General features: G+C 64.8%; 1 protein-coding gene across 3 annotated transcripts in view; it reads left to right on the plus strand.

The window, feature by feature from the left end:
- Nucleotides 1-12340, plus strand: part of ZFPM1 (zinc finger protein, FOG family member 1) — an 82241-nt gene that overhangs the window by 40163 nt on the left and 29738 nt on the right. The window lies entirely within an intron of this gene.

Consider the following 12340-nt stretch of genomic DNA (forward strand, 5'->3'; position numbering starts at 1 on the left):
CTCTCTTTCTCTCTCTCTCTCTCTGTCTCTCTCCATGCCTCTCTCCCTCACCCGTCTCTGCCCCTTTCTCTCCCAATTTCTGTTTCATGGTCTCTGGCCCACAGCTGCTCCCCACCCCACCCAATCCCAAGGGTGGGAAACAGTACAGGCCCCAGCCCCTCTGAACCTGCCCCAGCCCCTCTGAACCTGGCCTGGGGCCCTGTTCTTGAGGCGGCCTGGGAGGTGCCATCCTTCTTTCCTATCTGGGGTGGAGGGAGCACCAGCTCGGACCCAGGGGCACTCTGCACCTTGTGGCTTTGGGGAAGTGACTGGGCCCTGAGTCTGTTTCCCATCTGTCCTGCATGTGGATGGGACCTGGTCGCGCTGCAGAGCCCAGAGCCCAGGGCCCTCATCTGCTGGCTGGACTCGGACTCACAGGTGTCCTGGGAAACCCCCCAACCCCGACCCCAGTTAGACCCATTTCCCAGGGAAAGCGACTGGGACTTGTGGACATCCAGAAGGTGGACGGTGTTAGCCCGGCGGAGAGGCCCGGCCTTGGTGCCTCTTCCAACAGCTCCACCATGGGTCCAGCCAGGCTGCCCTGTCCCTGGTGGTCCCAGACTCCCTGGAGGCACCCATGTAACGCCAGGCAGAGAGGAGGCCTCCCAGCCCCTCTCCTCCTCCCAAGGGACACCCAAGAGGCCCCCAACACCCACTGCACACATAAGTGAGGTCCTGGGCACACAAGGACTTTGTAAGCACCGGAGAGCTGTCCCGGGGTGTGGGGAGCTGTCCTGGGGAGCAGAGAGCTGTCCCAGAGTGTGGGGAGCTGTTCCGGGGTATGGAGAGCTGTCCCAGGGTGTGGGGAGCTGTCCCGGGGTAGGGAGAGCTGTTCCGGGGTGCAGAGAGCTGTCCCGGGGTGCGGTGAATTGTCCCGGGGTGGGGAGAGCTGTCCCGGGGTGGGGAGAGCTGTCCCGGGGTGGGGAGAGCTGTCCCGGGGTGCGGAGAGCTGTCCTGGGGTGCGGTGAGCTCTCCCGGGGTACGAAGAGCTGTCCTGGGGTGCGGGGAGCTGTCCCGGGGTAGGGAGAGCTGTCCCGGGGTGCGGGGAGCTGTCCCGACACGCACATGGCCATTGTCTTGACTTCCCATGATCTCCTGGCCCTGTTACTGCCCCCACCCCAGCCCCTTCCTGGCCCTACCTGATACCTGGTGGTCCCAGAGCCGTAAAAAGAGATCAGGGAGGCACTCAGTGGGTGCTGGTTTTTGTTTTCAAAAGTTCTGAGCTCTGTCTGCTGCGAGCGGCTTTGCTCTCGAGCGCCACGGCTTCAAAGGAGGGCACCTTGAGCTGTTCTGAGATGGGAGCACAGGCCCTATAGTCCAGCCTCGCTGAGTGACAGCAGGCAGGCCGCCTGACCCCTCCAGGCCTCAGTTTCCGCATCTGTAAAATGGACATAAGGAAAGCCACAGCCGCAGGAAGCCTCCATGAGGAGGGGGACTGCGGAGTGTGTAGCGCAGAGTGTGGCTGGAGTCACTTCCCAGACCTCGGCTGCGGGCCTTGAGCTTGTCGGCTGCCCCGGGGCGGCCTGGGTTCTCTCGGATTGGGGGGTGCGGGCAGGTTCTACGGGGAGAAGCCACCATCTGCAACCTGGAACTCCCCTTTCCGCGGCCAAGAGGCGGCCGAGCAGGGGCCGGGAGCAGCCACCTTGCGCTCCCCCGTCGGTGGCGGTCACCATGGCCTCATGGCAGGAGGAGCTCACCCCCCAAACCCCGTTACCCTCTCAGCACCAGGGAGGCTTCCGGGTGGAAGCCGGAAGGGATCCACCAGTGGGGTCATTGCAGTGCGGCCTCGCTGTCCAAAGCAGGACGCCCGGCCGGGGCGAGAGGCCGCAGGCAGAGCCTCTCGTCACAGGGACCGATCACAACACACCAAACCCCGCCGTCACCACCCACAGCAAACCCCGGAAGCGAGGGGGAAACAGGGAGGGGGCTGATTCCAGGAGGGGGTGTCCGCGGGCCTCCAGGGTGAGTCGGGGCCCTGCAGTAGGGAGCAGAGGGTGCAGTAGAGGGCGCAGCCCTGCACGGGCAGGAGGCCGCAGGGCCTGAGTGGGGGGCGAGGCGGGCGTGGACGGGCAGGATTGCGGCCCGGTCACTGGGCCTGTGGCCTTGGACTCCAGTGAGGCAGCAGGAGGGGCCGTCAGGAGGAGAGAAGGGCCGGGGTCTGAGCGTGATCCCAGAAGTGGCCACAGAGAAGGGACCTCGGGTGGAGGCCACCAGGGCCTGGACTCCCTCCTCCTCCCTGGAGCCACCAGCCCGGATGCGAAGGGAAGGGTGGGCGGCAGGAGGCGGAGAGCTCCTATTTTATCTTTGAAATGACCTTGTTTGCCGGAGGGGCGGCTGCTTAAGATTCTGCTATGCAAATGGCTAAGCCATAATCTATAATCCCTGCACGCGCTCCGGAGCAGCTCAGCCGTGGCTCATCCTGCAGGCCTGTCCCATCGTGGGATGTGGGGCTGAGTCCTGGGCATCCCACTCCTGCCTCGGAAAATAGAGGCACTCGGACGTGCCAGCCCCACTAGGACTTGGAGGGGTGGAGCCGGGGTCCCATTCGACTCCCTGGGGTCCTGGGCTGGCCCATTTCACGGGCCCTGTGTGGTCATCTGCCCGGAGAGTAATCGTGTAGGCTGGGCCACAAGGAAACAGGTGCAGGAAGAGGCCAGAGAGCATGGGGGCTGGACCCTGGAGTGTGGAGTCCCCTCCCCCTGGAACAGGCCTCCGCCACCTCCCTCTGTGAGGCTGGGCAGAACTGAGGGGAGCTGGGCTCAGAGGAAAGCTTCTCGCCCAGGGCTGCCTGGGGCACCGAGGAGGCCTCACGTGTCCATCCTTCCTCTGGCCCCCTACCTGCCCACCTGTGCCAGTGCAGACGAGGTGCCTGGTCTGCTGGGTGGGCAGAGAGTGAGTCTCCCCCAGCTCTGCCTGTGTCTGTCTGGGAGGCAGCATGGTGCAGGCACCAAGGGTGGGAAGGACGGCCTGAGACCTGACGCTAAGGGCAGGACCATGCCAAGGGTGCCATGCTAGGCGGGGAGTGAGGAGGCGGCCTCAGAAGCCCACAGGACTTGCCCACCACTCTGTGTGTGTGAAGTAACATGAGGGAAGCCGGGGCTCTATGGGCCCCGGATGGAAGGTGAGTGGCCAGGAGCCCACTTGGGGGCCAGGGTGGTGGGGTCCCCTTCACCAGGAAGCGTCTCGGGGCCTAGAGCTTTTTCTTGGTAACCAAATGTATGAAACAAAATGCAGCTGGGCCATGGGGAGGGGGGCATGCTAAGGCAAGAGGAGCACAGGGGTCTGCCTGTGAGGTGGGAGCTGGGGTGGTCCAGGGCAAAGCGTGGCCACACTGCACATAGGCTCCGGGGCAGGCTCCCAGCAGTGACTCCTGCGGCTCTCGCCTGAGCCTGGGCTCCATGTGGCCCCACGGCCATCCTTGGGCAGGGCAGGACGCTCCATCCCAGAGTCTTCTGGAGCCAAAGGAGGAGGCTTCCGGAGGGCACCCGGCAGTGGCATCCACTGCCCTTGGGTGTCAGGGAGAATTTTCCCGGTGGGCTCAGCACACATCCCCTGCCTGGCCTCCTGGAAGGGTTTTCCATGAGGAGGGACCAGCCTGGGCAGAGGTGAGAGGCCCAGGATGTGACAGTGGCGGGGCTGGCTTTATCCTGAGAGCACAAGGCTGGGGGTTCCAGGCTGGAGCCTGGCCTTGGAGACAGGCTGGATAGGAGAGGGAGGGCAGAATGGGGCTGGGTTGGTGCTTGGGGACCTGACCCAGGTGCACCACTGGGGCTCAGCCCTGGCCTGTGCAGTTCTCGGGCAAGCAATCCCCATGAAGCCCAGACCCCACCCCACCCCCACTGACTCCAGGGGCAAAGTGGGGCCTGGGAAGCTGGGCCTTTGGTGGAGGAGAGGCCTGGGGTACCCTTTGGCTGAGACTGAACAGGGGGGCTCCCCTGGACCCTGAAGCCCCCACCTGGGGGCTTCAGGCTGTGGAACAAAAGTCCCCACCTGCCCTGGCCCAGGGTGGGCCACAGGGGAGAGAAAGCAACAGAGAGGGGGCTTGGGGTGGGGACGGGGACCCTCACCCACACACTGCTGGGCGTCAGAGCACACCAGCACTGGTCATGTACACGGGGCTTGAGGAGATCGCCTCTCACTGGGGATTTTCCTGTGAGGGGGGCTCTCGACTCCTGGTATACAGGGCCTCTCACGTCTGGCAGCCAGTCCTGCAGGGGAGGTCTGAGTTGGATCCCACTCTACAGTTAGGGAAACGGGGGCTCGGCGAGGTGAGGTGGCTTGGCCACAGTGGTCCAACCCTGAGTGGACATGGGGCTGGGACTTGGGCAGCGCTGCCTGTGGGTGGGGGGCTGCCAGGCCTGCCCTTGCCCAGGAGCCGCACACACCTGCTCCTGGCTCGCTCCACCCGTAAGTGCCTCAGGACCTGGAGCTCTCCCAGGACCTCTATGGACAAGGTGAATTCCAGCTGATCACACAAGTCATGACTTTTCCATCCCCCACTCCATCCTGGGCTCTGATGGCAGAGATGGGAAGGCTGGCCATGTCCCCAGGGCACTGCTGGCCAGTAGAAGGGATGCCCGAGTGTCAGGCTGGGTGTGAGAGATGGGAGGGGCGGCAGGTGGACGGCCCCGGCCCCGGCCCCAGCCCCATGCCAAGGTGTGACAGACACAGGAGAGTGGGGTCGGGTGTGCACAAGGAGCTGGCTCAGGGCCTGAGGTTCAAGTGGTCAGTGGTGGCTGGAACGTTAGGGCCCGGGCGGGGATGGGGTTCAGAGGGGTCAGGGTGGGGCTCAGGGCCCAGGCGGGGATGGGGTTCAGAGGGGTCAGGGTGGGGCTCAGGGCCCGGGCGGGGATGGGGTTCAGAGGGGTCAGGGCGGGAGCTCAGTGCCAGGGACTGCAAGGAGCTGCCTCGGTTTTCTTGGCTGTAAAATGGGTATCCTGAAGGGTTTTGTGGGGGGCGTTCGTGCCGTGAGCGATCTGGTCCAGCATCCCGGCGCTGGGAGCCGGCAGCTGCTGTGAGGCGGGAGGAGGGCTCTGTCCGCTATTTCCTGCCTGAGGCCCACAAAGGGTCCCCCGCCCCAGGGTCCCGGCAGGGCCCGCCCGAGGCTGGGAATCCTCACCCGAGTGTGTGAGGGCGTCGGGCTGGTTATCTGGGCCGAGCTCCGTCTGACTAATCTCGCCGGCCGAGCGTCTACGCAAACCTCAAGGCCTGCTATCAGGTGGAGGCTGAGGCGGGGGCCCGGCCTGATGGACAGCGGGGAGATGGGCCGATAGGCGACTGGCTCCCTCCCCACCCGGTGTGCGTGGGTGAGAAATCATTCCAGCTATTCTGCCTTATCAGCGGCCCGGCGCTGCCCCCGATAGCACTATTAGTCTTAGATTAACGGCGGAGGAGGGGGCCCTGGCGGATGGCAGGGGTCAGCCTGGGGTCAGCTCCAGAGACCAGACCCAGTGCTGGGTCAGGAGCCACCTCCTCTGGCTGTCCTAGGGAGCACAGACCCACCTGGGGGGTCCCCAGAGGGAGCCTCAGACCCCGCCCCACTTCACAGCTGGGCAGAGGGGGCCCTGGGGAGCACGAGACAGAACCCGAGGAGGGGCTGTGTGTCTCGCAGCCACGCCCCTTCCCCGGAGGTTTGCTGAACACTTTGGGGCCAGGCGTATATCAGGTGCTGGATAGACAGGGATGGGCCTGCCCTGGACGTATGTGTATGGTGGAGGGACACGGGCCCTGGAACCAGAAAGAACATGGGTGTCCTGCCCGGGAGCAGTTAAGAGAAGGAGGTGGCATGTTCATTCAACCAGCGTGTGTATGAGGGACGTGCTCAGGCCAGCATAGCCCAGGCCCTCTGGGATCTGCTCCTTGGTGAGGGAGACACCCCAAATCATGACGAGGTAGGAACCCCACATGTCCGAGGGGCAGGCAGAGCCGGCCTCGCTGAGCCGACGTTTGAGTCCCAAATGAGTGAGGGGCGTCTGGAAACGGTGTCCCAGGCTGAGGGCGCAGTCCCTGAGCCGGGGCACCCCGCTGATCTGGAGTGATCGCAGGGGTGAGGCAGCAGTCAGCTCAGAGCCTGAGGCCCCATCACATTGGGCCTGCGGCTGCAGAGGATAGTTATCTTGGAAACTGAGTTCAGAGGTCGCAGGTTCTGGCTGGCCTGACCCTGGGTCGTTGGCGTGGACACCTTGGCTGCCCCTGGCCCTGAGCCTTCCCATGACACCCTTCCCTCCCCTCTCCCAAGCACTGGCCCCAGGCCTGGGTGGGGGCTGCACCCGGGTCCTGCCTGCACCACCAGACCCCAGGCCTGCCTCTCCACGCAAGGACCTGTGGGCGGAGCCCCTGGACAGGGTTGAGCTTGGGGCCAGAGCCATCTGCAGCCCCTGAGGCCGGCTCCCCTTCCTTCATCCCCAGCTCCCCAATGGCCCCCGTGGCTCCCCCATGACCAGGCTGCCGGCACCCTGGGGCCTGGCTGACCTCCCGCACCCACCCCAGCCCTGGCCATACAGAAGCCACGTCCTGAACCTGGCCCTGACTTCAGCCTCCACCCCAGGAAAGTCACCTGGGCCTCGAGGTCCCGAAACCGCAGGCAGAGCCGGCACTCACTCACTCCCTTGTACTTCCATTTATTGAGCGCCAGCTGTGTGCCAGCCCTGTGATAGACAGGGGGATGCAGCGTGAGGAAAACAGACCCTGAATCGGCCTCCAGAGCAGCCGCCGAGGAGGAGAGAGCAGTCGTGGGGGCCGCGCAGCGGGCGGGAGACGCAGGCCAGTGCAGAGGAAGCCAGGTGCAGCGGCCTGGGGTGGGGCCGGCCCAGCTGACTTTGGGAGCAGTGAAGGGGCCAGGGGGCAGGCAGCACCGCACACGTGGACAGGGCGGAGCCTGGTGCCTAGCAGGCTGGACATGGAGCAGGTCTGTGCGCAGTGTGGGGGACCCCACCTGGGTGGCCCCTGAATCCTGCTGGCTGGGTGGAGGACGGCTCAGGGGCAGACAGAGGGAGATCTGGGAAAGGGCTTGGCTGAAGTGGGCAGTGTCCCCATTCACAGATGGGAAACTGAGGCCAGGAGAGGTCAGGTAGCCACCCCCCGCCCATGCTGGGGAGGGGCCGAGTGGGCACAGAGCCCACAGGCCTGCCTCCCAGGGAAGGGCCCAGGCCCACCCATCCAGCCTCTCCGGGCCCAGCCCCCAAGTCCCGTGGGCTCCCCGGGCCCCTCCTCGGCCCCATGCCAGCAGAGGGTGAGCGGACAGTGGATGCCCCATGAGGAGCACAGCCGGAGCCCTGGGTCTCCAGCCGTCCCAGTGATTGGGGGGCGGGGGCCGGGCCTGGCTGCCTGCCGTGCTGCCCTCTGGCCTCACCACCTTCCGGGAGAGGCTATCTGCGGCCAGGGCAGCCTATCTCGGCCGCAGGCGCTAATCAAGCTGGCTTCCTCCTCCGCCCTCCCACCCGGCTTCCTGCCCCAGCCATCCCCCACCACCAGCCCCCACCCGGGCCCCCGCTGTTGCCCTACCGGCCCCTCCCAGACATCTCGGGGGGCAGGCCCACCAGAGTCACCTGGGCGAGCCCCTGGAGCCCCGGCTACTGCCCAGAAGCTTCCCTCCTTGCCCCTCCTGGGCCTGCCGCATGGCCGGGGACACAGCCAGCTCCCCCCGAGCTGGTGGCCTCGTCAGGAGGACGGCCACAAGGCGCTCTTGGGGGGACCCTTGGGACAGTGGGCAGGCACTGTGTAAGCCACAAGCATGTCGCTGGCAGCTGCTGCCCTTGTTCCCACCACTACACCCGTGTCACCACCAGCGTGGGCACCGTGACTGTCACTAGCACAGGGACAGCGCTATTAGAGAGTGCTGCTGCTGGCCTGGCCGCTGTCACCTTGCTGGTGCTGTCGCTGTCACTCTGAGTCATGCTGTCACCTTGCTAGGACTGTTGCTGCCAGCAGTGCTGTTGCCGTTACTGTCACCAACCCTCCCGCTGGCACAACGGCAGACTCAGCTTCCAGGTGTCACCTCTCTCACCGCGGACCTGGGGCCTGTTGTGCCCTGTTCTGGGCTCAGGGTCCTCATCTGTGAGACGTGGACAGGACAGTTCAGGCTCCCTGGGGCTGCTGGGGCAGGGCAGGGCCCACAGTTTCTCTTTCCCAGCAAGTCTGCATGGTCAGCTCGGATCTTGGCCACCCTGGGCTAAGCCAGGTCCTGGGCACAGTGCTGGGTCCCTAGACGGCACCTCGGTGTCCTCACCTGACCGACAGGTACAGCGGGCCCTCCCTGTGGGGGTGCAGCCTCGGCTGGGGACATGTCAGGGTCTCTAAGGCTGGCCCCTCCCCACACTGGCCTGACTTCTCCACCTCCTCCTGCCCAGGAGGGAAACTGAGACACCACTGCTGGTGATGGAGGTAGCAGTCATGGATGCTGGGGCCCTCCCGCCAGTGCTGGTGATGATGGAGATAGCGGGCGTGGGTGCGGGGGCCCTCCCGCAGGTGCTGGTGATGGAGATAGCGGGCGTGGGTGCGGGGGCCCTTCCACAGGTGCTGGTGATGATGGAGATAGCGGACGTGGGTGCGAGGGCTCTCCCGCCAGTGCTGGTGATGATGGAGATAGCGGGCATGGGTGCGGGGGCCCTCCCGCAGGTGCTGGTGATGGAGATAGCGGGCGTGGGTGCGGGGGCCCTCCCGCAGGTGCTGGTGATGGAGATAGCGGGCGTGGGTGCGGGGGCCCTCCCGCAGGTGCTGGTGATGGAGATAGCGGTCATGGATGCGGGGGCCCTCCCGCAGGTGCTGCTGATGATAGAGATAGCGGACTTGGGTGCGAGGGCTCTCCCGCAGGTGCTGGTGATGATGGAGGTAGCGGGTGTGGGTGCCGGGCCCTCCCGCAGGTGCTGGTGATGATAGAAATAGCGGGCGTGGGTGCGGGGGCTCTCCCGCAGGTGCTGGTGATGATGGAGGTAGCGGGTGTGGGTGCCGGGCCCTCCCACTGGTGCTGATGATGATGGAGATAGCGGGCGTGGATGCAGGGCCTTCCCGCTGGTGCTGGTGATGGAGATAGCGGGCGTGGGTGCAGGGCCCTCCTGCCACTGCTGTTTGCCATGGGATCAACCCCAGCCCGCGAGGGGGCTCCTGGGCCGATGAGCAAACTGAGGCCCAGTGAGTTCACGTGGCTCATCCGAGGTGGAGACCAGGCCGGTGAGCCCTGACCTCCTGACCCCAGCCCTGCAAACGCCCCAACCCATGGTTTAACACTCCTAGTAGCTCCTCCACCCACGACGCGGCTCCACCCGCCCCCCTATTTATTTATTTATTTATTTATTTATTTATTTATTTATTTATTTATTTATCTCTCCTCCTTCTCTGCGTGTAACTTTTTATTTCCTCACTGCGCTTTTCCATTACAGCGGCCGTGGACGCAGCTGATAAGATCGATCCCCGGAGATGGGACAAAGGGGCCGCCATCGGCTCGAGGGCTGGTCATATCCTGCCCGAAAGGGCCGAGCAGGGCCTGAGATGCGGCAAGATGCTATCTCGGGTTTATTGCGTCTCGTGAGGGTGCCTCCCACCCTGGCCCCCCGCCCTCTCCCGCCCTGCCCAGGGGCCCGGGCGCCGGGCACTCAGGACCCACCTCTGCCCCACAGGCCTGACGCCTCTGTGCGTGCCCCTCCATGTCCCCCAACCCCATCCCTGTGCCCTGTGGGCTGCCCGGGGCCATGGACAGGGGCTTTGGCCCCAGGTTCCCATCTGGATCCACCCTGGAGTCACTGTAGGTCTTGGGCTTGTCCCCAGCCTCCCAGAGCCCCACTGTCCCTTCCCGGCCAGTGCTGCTGGAGGCAGTGGCCTTGGTGACCCCCCCCAGCCAAGGGTCCCCACCTCGCAAGTCGGAGCCACCCGGTCCGGGCTGCCCCAGTGCCAGCAGCTGCTGCCTCCCTTGACTCCACAGTTGGCTCCTGGGAATTTATCCCAGAAAAATCATCCCGGCATGGGCGGGCTCAGGTCAGCATGTCAAAGATGGCAAGCCATTTATTTTTTTAAATTTTTGCTGTCTTGCCACGTTTCTTCCAGAGAAGGATGGTTCTAAGGGCAGCGGAGGCCACGTGGATGCCCGTTTGTGGGTCTCTCTGCACACACGGTGGCCGGACGGCAGATCGGGGCTGCCCTCAGAGCGCTTGCCACCCCCACCCGCCTTTAGCTGTCGTTCCTCCAACCCCACCAGCCATGAAGGCCCTCAGGGCTGGAAGGCTGTGTGCGGTCTCTTCAGCAGGTGGGAGGGGGCAGGGGCGCTGCTCCGCGGGGCAGGGTGGGTGGATGAGCACGGCGCCCCTGGGACAGGAACCCCCACTGTAGCACAGTGCTTGATTCAGGGGCCAGTGGGGACCCCCATGGGTCCTGAGCAGCCGCACAGGGGAGGGAGCTGTGTCGGGGGGGCCCACGGTTCCTGAGTGGAGGGATCTGTGTCTGGGGGGCCCACGGTTCCTGAGTGGAGGGATCTGTGTCTGGGGAGGGGCCGGCCTGTTCTGCCTCCAGGGCTCCTCCTGCTTCCTGGTCTTTCCCACCCTCTGCCTGGCCTGCATCTGACTCACAGCCAGCTGCCTCTCTGTGGGGCCAGGTCCTCTCTGACCTCGGTCTTCTCATCTGTGTTGGGGTGATCGGTGCCATGGCAGCACCCTCTGTGGCTTCCCATAAAACCACACGTGGCTTTTAGAAGAGGAGACACATCCACAGTTCACGGAAGCACCTTCTGCCTCCGGGACTCACATGGGGCTGGGCTCACCCCGGGGCACAGGCCCTGTACCCCAGTTAGCGCCTTGGGCTGCCAGGCAGATCTTGGGCTCCCGAGGCCTCAGTCTCCCCCTGGTTAGCACCTCCTCTGTGGAGGTGACGAGCCTGAAGGGTCAGTGAGGGCTCAGGGCAGCAGCCTTTTCTGGAAGGGACTTTTCCATTCTTAGGGGGTGGCAGTGTCCTGACACTCTCGGTGGGCACCAGCGTCCTCACCAGCACCTGCCTGGGTGTCCATGGCTGCCCTCAGTGGGAGTGGGTGCCTGCCAGGCTGGGTAGATGGTCTCGCCCAGGGCTGGGGCAGTACCCTGGGCCCTCACTCACCCTCACCCATTTATGAAGCACAGACAGAGTCCCCAGGGGGCAAATGAACAGGCTGAGCAGGGGCCTGGTAGGAAGAAAGGGCCCTCAGCGGCATCCAGACCCTGGAAAAATGGGGCAGAGGCCAGGGCGCCCAGGCCGATAGGACACAGATAAGGTAAAAAAAATATGTCCTGTGCAAACAGCTTATCTGACATCCTGTTTTCAGCCACCAATAGGATGAGGCAAGGCTGGGGAGAGCCAGGGACCCCCACCCCAGTTCTCAGGCCTCAGGGTCCCCAAAGACCAGACTACTAGGGCCTGGAGGCAAATCGGCTCCCTCTCCCCACTTCCCAGGCGGGAAGACCAAGGCCCAGGACCCAGGGGGTTTAGCCTTCCAGAAGTCCAGAGAGGCCGCCAGTCTCCCAGCTTGGAGGTGACATGAGGCTGTGGCTTTCAGACTCCTCAGCCCTGGGGAGGTGCCGCAGAGTGGCAGAGACACCGCCCAGGGTGCATGGAGAAAGAGCACCTCGCTGGGCCCCGTGCACAGACCCCTTAAGGGTACATGGAGGGACATGGCCCCCCTGTGTACCGTGGCGCTCTGCCTGCCAGTCCAGCTGCCCCAGACGGGGCCAAGGTAGTGGTGTCTGAGACCACAGCCCCCAGAGAGCACCATGGAAGGGGTTCAGACAGGCAAGACCTGGCTCCGAGCTGCCCTCGAGGCCTCTGAAAGGGCAGTTCTGGGCCTGAGCACTGCCCCACTGCCCCTGTGGGGCCAGGGCCTTGCCCTTTCCCTTAGAGACACCCCCTCCCCGGGACAGGCCACTGGGCCTGCAGGTGCGAGGGCCCCCAGGTCCCTGCAGGAGAGCTGGGCCCCACCCTGCCCTCCTTGCTATTCCCAGGCGGTCCCAGCTCTGCCATTAGCTGGGGCCAGGGTTCAGCCCGATAAAGATGGGCTGTTGTTCTGTGTCAAAAAATCAATAATTGCAGCGATGTTCCAGGCGATAGGAAGAGAAGTTCACAGGCACCAGCTGGCGGGTGGGCGGGGCGAGGCTGGGGGCTGCAGCACCTGGGGCCGGCCCTTCCTGCCACTCCCTCGCCCAGTGGCTGACACAGCTGCTCTACAGTGGACGCCAGGCCCAGGCTTGGCCAAGCCAAGCCATGGCCCCTGAGCCTGCTGCTCCTTACTGCCCGTTTGTGGAAGGGCAGCCCAGAGCCAGCTAGGGCCTTGGCGAGGAGGCCAGTCCCT

This window comes from Gorilla gorilla, chromosome 18, assembly GCF_029281585.2.
Source record: "Gorilla gorilla gorilla isolate KB3781 chromosome 18, NHGRI_mGorGor1-v2.1_pri, whole genome shotgun sequence".
Classification (NCBI taxonomy): Eukaryota; Metazoa; Chordata; class Mammalia; order Primates; family Hominidae; genus Gorilla; species Gorilla gorilla.